The following is a 9,877-nucleotide window of genomic DNA, read 5'->3' as shown; positions in this document are numbered from 1 at the left end:
ACCCCTGGACCCTCATGGGCCTGCACCTTAGGGCTGAGTGTGGGGTGACTTTGGTTTAATGTCCACCGGAGCTTCACCGCGTTCCTACCGTGGCCTGGGCCCTCGGCACTCAGCGCCTGGCAAGAACCAGCCTTAATATTGGTTGTAGGGTTGAATGGATGAATGGGCTGAGTCACATATGTTATCATCTGTTGGGAATGGCTAAAGGCATTTTCCCATACCTGAAAAGGATGATTGTTTGCTGCCAGACAGCTCAGGGCATCTTAATCTACATGTTATTGCTTCCTACTGGCCAAACACCTGAACAGTCTTAGGCTATTCCCCATTCTGACAATGCACTCTGTAGATGAAACCCTACCCTTTGATGTGTATGTCTCCACCTTGCCTTAGGACTACTTGTGTTAATAAAAAGCAAGGGGTCCTGAGACAAGGAGAACTTGGTTTCTTCAGCCAAGCTCCTTGGTTTCTTCTGCCCGCCCCCATCCGCCTTTCAAAATTATGTTTTGTCAATGGACTCTATATTAATTTACACACAGCCCCTTCTCCAGATGCTGAACCCTTCCAGATGCCGGATTAAGGCCACAGGTGCTAAATGGCGTCCAATGTCCGGCATTACTGGGGAGAGAGCTGTGCAGTGAATTCTCCCTGGGGCTGGGGCTGGGGCAGATCCGGAACACAGGACACGGGGCTGGGAGGTTGTGCCAGGGGAGCCAGAATGTAGGGAAGGGGCTGCATGTGGGGCTAAGGAGTTTGGACTTTATTTTGAGGGGATGGTCTTGGGAGACTTGGCAAAGCCATTTCTTTGAGGGGTTCATGCACAGTGGTGTCCATGAGTTCCAGAAATGTTTTGGGTATCACAGGCCCTGGGGAGACATATGGGAAGATGAAGGGTTGTGGTCTGGAGTTGCTACGGGCTGAGATTAGGTGCAGACCCTGCCTGAACTGGAGTCAACAAGCTCCTCCTGCCTGATCGAAGGGCCTGCGCTCTATATCGTCCGGATGTTGGGGTGTGGGCTGGAGTATTTGGAATGGCATCACCTTTACATGAAACTGTTGTAACCTGGAAGACAGAAACTTAACCAGAAGACAAAAAAGGCACAAACCAATAATGAAAGACGGCGAATAGTCCCTAATGGACCAAGGAACGCAACAAAAGCCGGATTCCTAAGGCACGTGCTGGTGCAGAAGGAAAGAGGTTTTATTCAGGAGCCACACAAGAATGGCGGGTTCCCTCGCCAAGACCAATCTCTCTTCCTGCTCCAGCCTGCCATTCTTTTTTTTTCCTTTTAAGATATTTTATTGATGTTTTACAGGAAGGAAGGGAGAGGGATAGAGAGCTAGAAACATCGATGAGAGAGAAACATCAATCAGCTGCCTCCTGCACACCTCCTACTGGGGATGTGCCCACAACCGAGGTACATGCCCTTGACCGGAATCCAACCCGGGGCCCTTCAGTCTGCAGGCCGAGGCTCTATCCATTGAGCCAAACCGGTCAGGGCAAGCCCGCCATTCTTACAGGGAAAGGGAGGGGAGAGCATTTTCTCTATCCAATTTTCTTGTTAACTGTTGGTGCACTCCAGTTCTGTCCATCATGTTTCTGGCTTTCCCTGTGCTCAGTGTAAGACCTTCCCCTGCAGCCTGGTGGCCAATGGGGAGGACTCCTTCCTGCGGGGCTAGCGCCGGGCCTGCTAAAGGGCTGTTGACTAAAGGAAACAGTAGCAACCACAGCGGCCTCAGGTGTGGCAGGCAGGTCTGAGCAACCTCGGGAGGGAGGCTACGTTTGGCCTTGGCACCACATCTTTACCGGGCATCTCCCTCACACAGCCCCCCACGGCCCTGGGGACCAGATGTGAGGCCCTCCGTCCAGCTCGGCGTCATCCCTCCACCGGACCGAGCGTCCACCAGAGCTGGGCTCCGTCCTCTCATCCTTCTCGCCATCACCTCGTCCGGGCTGCGCGTGAGCCCTGCCCTCCCCCTGGGCTCCCGTTTCTTTATTCTCTTTCTATTGTATTGAATTTATCGGGGTGACATTGGTCAATACCATTACATAGGTTCCAGGTGTGCAGTCCTAGGACACATCGTCTGTGTATTCGGTGGTGTGTTCACCACCCCAAAGGCTCCTGGTTCTTGTCTCAAGGAATTCCCGCAGGTGACACTGCGGCTCCTTCCCCTTTTAGAGTCTGGAAAAGTCTCCAGCTGAAGGCGGCACCGCTCAGAGGCCCTCGGACGGGCTCCAGAGAAAGACTTCACCCCAGCCCCAGGCTGCAACTGCCGAACCCAGTTGAGCGCTTCATCCAAGCCGCAGCCGGGCCGGGTGGGAGTGGGGGCGGGGGTGGGGGCGGGGCGGAGGCCGGGTGGGGGTGGGGGTGGGGGCGGGGCGGAGGCCGGGTGGGAGTGGGGGCGGAGGCCGGGTGGGGGCTGTGGTGGGGCGGGGGTGCGGGCGGGGCGGAGGCCGGATGGGGGTGGGAGCGGAGGCCGGGTGGGGGCGGGGCGAGGGCCGAGTGGGAGTGGCGGCGGGGGAGGAAACGCTGCCCACGGGCTGAGGTTCAATTCGATTCCACTCGATCCTCTCGCCCTTCCCTTCGGATGGATTCATGGCGTTGATTTGCTGCCAGGTGCCCACGGGGACGCGGGGAAGGCGGGCTGCGCGCCGGTACTGGGGCGGGGAGAGGGGTCAGCGGGAGATCCCGCACGTCCTTGGGGTCCGCGGTGGGGGTGCGGGTAGGAGTGGGGGCAGGGCGAGAGCGCGCAGGCGGCACCCGCCCGGGGAGGCAACAGAAGCTGCGTGTGTGCGTCCTCACGTGTGTGTTGTAGGCGGCCTCGTGTGTGTGTGTGTGTGTGTGTGTGTGTGTGTGTGTGTGTGTGTGTGTGTAGGCGTCCCCACTGCGCCCCAACCCCGGTCTCCCTCCTTCTGAAACCCTGCGGGGGCCGCGTCTCCATCCCGGTCGAGACACGTGCGAGTTGTTTTAGCGAAAGAGCTTCCACACGTGAGACCGGCGGGGCGGCGTCTGTGGGAGGCTTTTGGGGAGTCAGAAGAAGAGCCGCCCTTTCGCAGACCCCCAATTCGGCCTCTGTGAGCGGCTCGGGCGGCGAGGCGGAGGGCCGGGTGCGAGGATGGAGGCGGCGCCGCGGAGTTTGAAGTGAACGCGAGCAAAACGGGGACGGACGCGGCGAGGGGCGCAGGGGATCGCGAGCCGGCAGCCGCCCAAAGCCGGGCCGCGGGACCTCGGGCGCAGGCGGCCCCGGGAAGACGGCAGCGCCCCTTGTGGGCGCCTCGCCTGGCTGCAGCCCTGCCCCTGGCTGGCGCCACCAGAGCCTCTTCTAAGGCGCGCTGTCCTTGGCACTTAGGCTGCTCCTGGTTTGAATGAAAGAGAAAGGGACAGTTAGCCCCCTCCCCCAACCCCCTCCTTGTGTGAGAAAATGGAGAGAAACGCAGACACTTCGGTGGAGGTTTCCAAACGTTTTTGGCTCAGGGACCACTTCAGGGTCAACAATTGTAAAGAACATCTCTCCTCTTTCCACCTTGCCGTGTCTTAAGGCGCTTCCTTGTCCGTAGGATTGGATGATACAGCATTTCATGGAAAACTGTAAGAAGCTGCTTCCTGAACATCTAGAGGTGCAACCCTGGTCCCTGACCCGGCACCCTGTTTGCTTTCCCCACTCCCCCAGTTTGCAGTGGTTCTGTTTGTTGTGGCTGTTTTGCCTAGTCTGTCAGCACCACTGACTTGTCACCTTAGACTGAGTCCCGGCCACTTACCCTCTCTCTGCCTCAGTGTCCACATCTCTGGCTGGGCCTGCGCAGAGCTGGCTCTCAGCAAGGGGGTGTTGGAGGCAGGAGCCCCCAGCAGCTGTGGTAGCACCCGCCTTTGGTTTTCTGGCATCTCTGCGCCCGGGTGCCTCTCCCCCGATCTCCTCCAGGGCCCACGGGAGTGGGTCAGTGTTCTCCAGTCCACACGGAGTCTGCACGGTGCTGCGTGTCTCACCTGGACTGACATTCAGTGAATCCCACACCCAGCGATTGTTCCCTCAGCCCTAGGGGTGAGCAGTCCCACACCCCCCCTTGTTCCCTCAGCCCTAGGGGTGAGCAGTCCCACACCCCCGATTGTTCCCTCAGCCCTAGGGGTGAGCAGTCCCACACCCCGGATTGTTCCCTCAGCCCTAGGGGTGAGCAGTCCCACACCCCGCCTTGTTCCCTCAGCCCTAGGGGTGAGCAGTCCCACACCCCGGATTGTTCCCTCAGCCCTAGGGGTGAGCAGTCCCACACCCCCCCTTGTTCCCTCAGCCCTAGGGGTGAGCAGTCCCACACACCCCGCCTTGTTCCCTCAGCCCTAGGGGTGAGCAGTCCCACACCCCCCCTTGTTCCCTCAGCCCTAGGGGTTAGCAGTCCTACCACCCCCCCTTGTTCTCTCAGCGGTGGGGAAAGCAGTCCCACTCTGGCCACCAGCAGGCCGTGCTCCGTGGAGGAGCTGGGGAAGGACCCCTCTGGCCTGTCCAGCCTCTGGCCCTGCGGGACTGGGCTGGTAACCACTTGGCTCCAGCTCCGCCTCCAGCTCCGCAGGGCCTTCCTGCCTGGGTCCCTGTGCGCCCCTCTTCTAACAAGGACACCAGCCATTGGGATCTAGGGCCCCCCCTAAATCCCAGGTGATTTCAGGTGAAAGAACTAATTATGTCTGCCAAGGGCCCCTTCCCAAGGGAGGTCACATTCCCTTTGGTCCCCGGGGCCAGGCAGCCTGGAGCCTGTGCTTCTCCATGGCCCTGCAGCCTCCTCTGTCCTCTGCGGTCACCCCAGACCTCAGCACCTCAGACCTCAGCACCCCCAGACCTCAGCACCACAGACCTCAGCACCACAGACCTCAGCACCCCAGACCTCAGCACCCCCAGACCTCAGCACCCCCAGACCTCAGCACCCCAGACCTCAGCACCCCCAGACCTCAGCACCCCACACCTGGGGCAGGGCTCTCCCGTCTCCTCTGTCGGTCTGGGGGAGGGGCTGGGAGGTGAGCTAGAGTTGCCACAGCAGCGGAGAGTCACCAACTCTCTTTTCCTAGTAAACCCACTACCTGCCCTCTTCCTCCTTCAGCAATGTCCCCTGTGGTGTCTGTGATGAAAGGAGCTGAGAGGGGGAGGGAGCTCCTGCTAGTTGGGCCCGCCCAGCACCCCCTCCCCGCCCCCACCGCTCACTCCCAAGCTTTGCTTCTCCCATGGGGACTCCTGTCCCCGGCTCCTCCCTCTGCTCCTTCCAGCTCCCTGGGCTTGGCCTCCCTCCCTGGGCCCGTGCCTTCCCCATGGCAGAACTTTGCTCTCCAGCCTTTACCTGGCCCCTCCAGGTACAGCCCTAGCCCCTTTGGCTCAGTGGATGGAGCATCCGCCTGTGGACAACTGAAGGGTCCCAGGTTGGATTCTGGTCAAGGACACATGCCCAGGTTGTGGGCTCGGTCCGCAGTAGGGGCCGTGCAGGAGGCAGCCCATCAGTGATTCTCATCATTGATGCTTCCATCTCTCTCTCCCTTTCCCTTCCTCTCTGAAATCAATAAAACTATATATTTTTAAACATTACCAGGTACAGAGAAGGACATTACATAATGAGAAAGGCCTCACTGCACCAAGGAGACATAATCCTAAATAGGTACTCACCGAACAACAGAGCTACAAAACGATGCAAAACCTAGCAGAATGGAAAGAACAGAAAATCCACATTTTTACGTGGAGACTCCAACTCCTCTTAACAACTGGTAGAACAATTAGAAGAAAATCAGCAAGGATGTAGAACTTAACACCATCAACCAGGATCCCACCAACAGAATACTTCCAACAACAGGACGCACACTCTTTTCAAATGCCCATGGAACATACATAAAGATAGACCATGGCCTGGGCCATACAACAAATCTCCACAAATGTAAAGGAACTGAACTTAGAGTGTGTTCTGTGGTCACCGTGGAATGAATCCCTGGGTTCAAGATGGAAACGTTTCCCTCTTAAGATCAGAGACAAAGATGTCCGCTTTTATCACTTCTATTTGACATTGTGTAAGAGGTCCTAGCCAGGACAATTCGGGTGAAAGGGAAAGCATCCAGATTGGAGAGAAAGAAGTAAAAGTATCTATCTGTAATGGCATGGTCTGTATACAGAAAATGCTAAGAAATCCTCCAAGAGATTACTGGAACCAAATAAGCAGCAGGGTTACAGGGTACAAAATCAATTGATAATAAGTGCAATGAACAATCTAAAAACCAAATTAACAAGACAATTCCACCCCCTGAACCTGCCCCCAAGGCCCCTTTTCTCTGACTTCTTAGTGAGCCACAGCAGCCCCAGCCTAGGCTCATTTCCCAACCCTTCCTAGTTTCACTGTCCCCAGCTTTAATAAACAGCCTTTAAAATTAAAAAAAAATCCACTTAGCATAGTGTCAAAAAGAATAAAATACTGACATGTAAATTTAGCAAAATAGCCCTAGCCAGTTTGGCTCAGTGGATAGAGCTTTGGCCTGGGGACTGAAGGGTCCCGGGTTCCATTCAGGTCGAGGGCACATGTCCGGGGTTGTGGGCTTGATCCCCAGTAGGGGACATGTCGGAGGCAACAGATGAATGATTCTCTCTCATCATTGATGTTTCTATCTCTCTCTCCCCCGCTCTCCCTTCCTCTCTGAAATCAATAAAAATATATTTTTAAAAAGGTTTTAGCAAAATAAATGCAAAACTTATATTTTGAAAACTGCAAAATATTGTTGAAAGAGACCTAGTAACCAAAACAGTCTTGAAGAGAGTTGAAGGACTCACACTTCTGAGTTCAAACCTGAAACCACAAAGCTACAGTAATGAAGACAGTGTGGTGTTAGGGTAAGGATGGAAATATAGATGAGCCCTGGCCAGGGGGCTCGGTTGGTCCGAGTGTCATCCCGATCTGCCAAGGTTTCGGGTTTTATCCCGGTCAGGGCACATACAGGAATCAGCCAATGAGTGCACGGATAGGTGGAACAACAAATCGATGTTTCTCTCCCTTCCTCTAAAAAGTCAATTTTCAAATGTAAAAAAGTATATAGATAGATCAATGGAATAGACTGGAGAGTCCAGAAATAATGCCTCATCTATCTGGTCATTTAATTTTCAACAAGAGTGCCAAGACAGTTCAGTGCGGGAAAGAATCATCTTTTCAATAAATGGTTCAGCCCCGGCTGGTGTGATTCAGTTGGATGAGTGTCACATCGAAAAGTTGCTGGTGTAAAGGACTTATATGCATGCATGTAAGCCTCATCAATGGACAGAGACAACAGGGGCGTGGGGGCATGAATGGGAGGTAGGGGGTAATGGGGAAATAAGGACACATATGTAATACCTTAATCAATAAAGAAATTTAAAAAAATAATCCTTTCTAATAAAAGCCTAATATGCAATTCAACCAAACAGTGGAACGACTGGTAGCTATGACATGCACTGATCAGGGCGGGGGGTGGGGGTGGGGTGGGCAGATGCTCAGCACAGGAGCTGCCCCCTGGTGGTCAGTGTGCTCCCACAGGCCCTGCTCAGCCAGAAGCTGAGCTCATGGCTGGTGAGTGCAGGGGCACTGGCAGGAGCCCCTCCTGCCTCCACAGCAGTGCTAAGGAGCAGCGAGCGAGCAGTAAGGTGCAGCAAGCAGGCAGGTGGTAAGGAGCGATGGGTGCCAGACTGTGAGAGGGATGACCGACTGCCAGCTTAGGCCCACTTCCCGGACTGCGAGAGGGCACAGGCCAGGCTGAGGGACCTGGCCCCCGTGCGCTATATAACAACTGTGAATGGTGTCAGATGGGTACTAGATTGATCACAGTGATCTTTGTAAGAAATATAAATGTCTAATCACTATGTTGTACACCTGAAATTAATATAATATTGTATGTCATCTGTAATTGAAAAATAAATCTTTTAAAGATAAAAAAAAAAGAAAAGTTGCTGCTTTGATTCCCAGTCGAGGCACATACCCAGGTTATGGGTTCAGTCCCTGGTTGGGGCGCATGCGAAAGGCAACAGATTGATGTTTCTCTCTCATATCGAAATTTCTCTCCCTTCTCCAAAATAAATTTTTTAAAAATTGAAAATGTTCATATTCCTTAAAATAAAATGAAATAAAATATTTTAAAGACAATTGGGTATCCACAAAAAATTCTTCATCAAAATTAAAAATGTGCTTTTTAAAAAATATATATTTTATATTGATTTCAGAGAGGAAGGGAGAGAGAAAAACATCACTGAGAGAGATCACATCCCGGTTGAACGACCCGTCCACGCCCTCATTTACTCCCACATTTATATTATATGCTGACTTTATTCTGTGCAAGGAAGCCAGTAGCCAAAGAAAGCTTGGGTACCCCACGCAGCGCCGTTGTCATGGAAACACGCAGCTCCCAGCTCCCAAGTACAACTCCCAGCCGCCCGCGCGGTTTCCGGCCGGCAAGATGGTGGCGCGCCAGTGGAAGCTCGCGGCTCGGGACACTGAGAAGGGGATTTCTAGCCCCCCGGGCTACTCAGGTGAAGGACCGCGGGACAGGTGAGGGGCCTCGGGACAGGTGAGGGGCCTCGGGACAGGTGAGGGGCCTCGGGACAGGTGGGGGGCCTCGGGACAGGTGGGGGGCCTCGGGACAGGTGGGGGGCCTCGGGACAGGTGAGGGGCCTCCAGACGGGTTGGGGGCCGCGGGACGGGTGGGGGGCCGCGGGACAGGTGAGGGGCCGCGGGACAGGTGGGGGGCCGCGGGACAGGTGGGGGGCCGCGGGACAGGTGGGGGCTGTGCTACAGGTGAAGGACCGCGGGACAGGTGAGGGTCCGCGGGACAGGTGAGGGGCCTCGGGACAGGTGAGGGGCCTCGGGACAGGTGGGGGGCCTCGGGACAGGTGGGGGGCCTCCAGACGGGTTGGGGGCCGCGGGACGGGTGGGGGGCCGCGGGACAGGTGAGGGGCCGCGGGACAGGTGGGGGGCCGCGGGACAGGTGGGGGGCCGCGGGACGGGTGGGAGGCCGGGTACAGCCAGGCTTCGCCCGGACGCGGCTCGGGGTCGGCGGTGCCCCCGCAGGTCGTGAGGCCCACGTGGCTCCTTGCACAGACTCTCCTGGGAAGAGCCCGCTTTGGCCAGCGCCTCCCTTGGTGAACCCGCCTCTGTCCACACTCCCCCTCGGGGCGTGTCCCACACCTTCTACTCCTGGTCGCCTCTGCAGTTCCTAGTCGCCACGGCACCTCTCACCTGGGCGGGTCTGTGCCCCAAAGCCTCCCTTTTGGCAGCCACCAGTCTGTTCTCTGCGTCTATAAGTCTGTTTTTCTCTTTGTTTTTAAGATATTTTAGTTGATTTTTAGAGAGAGGGGAAGGGAAAGAGAGAAACATTGATGTGCTGTTTCTTGCAGGCTCCCTACCGGGCATCAGCCTGCAGCCCGCAACCCCCGCATGTGCCCTTCACCGGGAGTGGGACCCGCAACCTCCCAGTGTACGGGAGGAAGCCCAACCAACTGAGCCAAACCGGCCGGGGCTAAAGGCAGACTTAAATCAGATTTTGCTTCACACTCTTACCTCTAGTCGTCTCCCCCCCGCGCCCCCCCAATCTCTCCAGTGACTAAAGTTAGGCCTAAAGTAAAACCCAAACTCGTTACCATTGACCCTCGTGGCCCCGCATGTTCTGCTGGCGCAGACTTTATTTTAGCTCTAGCTTTCTGTGCCGCCGAGGCAGCAAGCTCCTTACACCTCAGGGAGTTTGCACTTGCTGTGGCCCCTTCTCAGAGTTCCTCCAACAGCTGTGCCCTGACTGTCATTCCCTTCCTCAGAGAAGCCTTCAGGATACTGACCAAGGCCTCTGCCACCATCACCCTGTGCTGCCTCCCCGTTTCTTTCCTATTGGATGCAGCCTCGGCTTATGCTTGT

Source organism: Plecotus auritus (genome assembly GCF_963455305.1).
Source record: "Plecotus auritus genome assembly, chromosome: 3".
Classification (NCBI taxonomy): Eukaryota; Metazoa; Chordata; class Mammalia; order Chiroptera; family Vespertilionidae; genus Plecotus; species Plecotus auritus.
Note: the sequence above shows the minus strand (reverse complement) of the source record.